Source organism: Cnephaeus nilssonii (assembly GCF_951640355.1).
Source record: "Cnephaeus nilssonii genome assembly, chromosome: 4".
Classification (NCBI taxonomy): domain Eukaryota; kingdom Metazoa; phylum Chordata; class Mammalia; order Chiroptera; family Vespertilionidae; genus Cnephaeus; species Cnephaeus nilssonii.
This window is the reverse complement of record NC_137075.1, coordinates 85,868,103-85,871,131: the sequence shown is the minus strand read 5'-3', so window position 1 is coordinate 85,871,131 and position 3,029 is coordinate 85,868,103.

The window sequence follows — 3,029 nt, the reverse complement described above, 5'->3', positions numbered from 1 at the left end:
CCCCTGGGTGGCCTTTCTCGAGTCCATGGATGAGCTTCCGACTTGTCTGTGACATTGTGTGTGCCTATCTTCCTGGCTTGCCTCAGATTCTCAAAGGGCCTGTGACATCCCCAAAGCTTAAACACCCCTTGTCAACATAACCCCTTCATTTTCCGGGTGAGGAAATGGAGCCCTAGAGAGTCAGGGTGACTCACTGGGCCCCACAACTAGTTAACTGCCATCCTGGGTAAAGGAGGAGAAAAGGATGTCTGTCAGGAGAGCAGGGGTGCTGGGAGCTGGCCCGGGGTGGAAACAGAGGAGAGGGCGGGAGGGAAAGAAAGGAAAGCCCAGAATTGCCCAGGGATTAACCATCTGTGTGTTTCCAGGGGCCACGCCCCTCCGTCCCTCCCCACCAGGTTACCTGATCCCCCTCTCCAGGTATTGTTCAAGTACTTTCCCAGGAAAGGACTGGGCTGGACTGGGTCAATGGGGGTGGGCAGAGCAGGGAGGGGAAGGGAGGGAGAGAGATAGAAAGCAGTACCAAGTTGAGAGAGGGAGAGAGAGAGGGAGCAAAAGGGGGAGAGAGAGCGAGCGAATGGTAGAGCGTGAACCTGGGGGTGTATAAGGTGGGCACGCCCTCCTTCGTGTTTCAGGAAGTCCACCCTTGGCCTTGGGGCTGGGACAGAGGTGGAGGGAGGGTCTCCATCAGGGTTTTGAACATGGGTTAATACAGGGCTTGGTGGCTGGTCTTGGGGCTTTCTTTTAACGCTCTTTTTAGCCCTCCCTCAGCTCCACTATCTCTCCCTTCCCTGTCTTGTCAGGTGGCCATTACTGGCCTTGAAATCACAGATTCTGGCAGCAGGAAGGGACCTTATGGGCCAGCAAGCCCAGTGGTTTTCAAAAGGTGCTCTGATGGGCCTCAGGATGCCACAAGGCGAGCAGGTAAGGGAGCGGCTGAAAGGCCCCTCTCCCTCCAGGGCAACCAGAGGGCACAGCTGCCACTGACGCGCGGCCCACGTAACATTTACCGGGGAAGGAGTTCACTGTGATAAACACGTGTTCTAAGTTCCCTGCCCTCAAACCCCTGAATTTATAGAGGGGAAACCAAGGCTGGGACTTAGTGATAGGGAATCCAGAGCTGAGCTGGGCCTCAGGTCAGGCCTCCCAACCCCCAGGCCAATCATCTGGTCTCTTCTTGCTTCCTGGGATCAGTAAGAGAAGGAGAAGCCTTGCCGAGGAGAAGGGATTGCCTGTGTGGTGTGTGAGGTCAGGGGAAGGCGATGTGGGAGCCCCAGGAGGGGTAGCGGCTCTCCCACAGCCACAGCTAGAATCCTGCATTGTGGGTTGTGCCTTCTGCTCCTGCCTAGGGCGGGGGTGAGAGGCAGGGAGGCAGGAGCCTGCCTATTTTAGACTCCGGAGGTTTAACCGTTTTGCTCCTCCAGCCCAGGGGTGTGGGGATGATTCTGTGTCCTTGTCAGCCTGGTGGGAAGCTCCGGCAAGCCCGTCTCTCTCTTTCTTCCAAGGCTGAGTAGACAGATGAAAGCTGGCCCTGGCCGCTGAGCTGGGTGCTCTGAGCAGAGGTGGCATCTGGACAGCTGTGAAGGCCTTGTTTGCATATATGCAAATGAACTCTGGCTCCTCTCTTTCCCAGCATCATCCAGGCAGACCCAGGTGCTGTTGGAAGAGTCCCAAATCCTGCATCAACATTAGGTTTTTTGGTCTCACAATGTGAAATTTCCTTTGAACTCCTTCCAAGACCCTGAGACCTTTCCCAGTTCCCACCTCCACCCCTGCCAATCATGTTAGCTTCCCAAACCCTAGGAATTAGAGCTGAAGAACAGATTTGGAGATAGCCAGGGGCAGTGGGCAGAGTTCAACCAGGACAGACAGGAGGTTCTAGGTTCTGTGCTGGCTCTGCCACCAGTTCAGTGTTGCCTGGGATGAGCCACCTAATCTCTCCTCCCTACAATGCCCCCTGATGGGCATTGAACCAAGAAAGGGGCTGAAGGTCCCTTTCAGCTCCAACAGTCTGCAAATATTTGTGAACCCCCATGCATTAAGGTTCTTTAGCTGTGAATAACAGGCACCCACTCAAGGCCACTAAATTGCAACAGGGACATGTTTAGGAGGACACAAGAGTGTCTCAAAAACACATGAGTGGTGATGGATAGGTTCAGAAGAGGAGGAAAAGGAGAGTGTGGAGAGCTGTCTGGTCCTTCTATCTCTTATCTCAAATCCTTTCTGGGCAACTATTTTAATCTCACTCTGTCCCAAGACTGATTTTTCTCTGCTCCTCTGTGTTCTCAGTGGTGAAGACATGAGTATCTTACAATAGCTCACCCAGCGAAAGTGACCCAGACAGAGAGAGAGTCAAATGTCTGTCAGGGGTCTGATTCCACACTCCTGGGGGAGAACATCTATTGGTTTGGCTTGAGTCAGGTGACCACCTGTGGTCCAATCAGCCCTGGCCAGGAGATCAGGGACATGTGGCTATCTGAGGCCCATAGCCTGACTCCAGGAGAAGATTTTGGGTCCTGAGCAGATACCCAAGGAGTCCACTGCTTCTCATATGAATGTTTTAGAGAGTTTAAGCCATATCAGAACTCAGGAGAGATCATTACGTTTGAGAGGTTATTAAGTTTGAAAGCCATCACTGATGGCTTTCCATAAACCTAAGCAACCTAAGCAGCGCAGAATGGGTGGAGCCTAGACGGTAAGGGTTTGCATTTGTGTGGTCGCAGTGATGATGGAAAAGAGGAAAGGCAGGTATAATTGATCACTTCCCAGCCTCTCCCAACACCCTACTAAATATCAGAGTGACCTTTAAAGAAGGCAGAGGCCATCAATTAAACAAACAGATGCCTTGATGGAAAATAGAAGTGTAAGCACCGGCACCATCTCATAATTTACTCGTGGCAAATCAACCTTGTTCACTTGGTGGGCTGTTCTCCATCTACATTAAAAAAAAAAAAAGGAGGAAATTCATCACCACAGTGTGAGGACCTTCATGAGACCTGCTGAACACCAAAATAGGTTACAGAGAAAGGTTT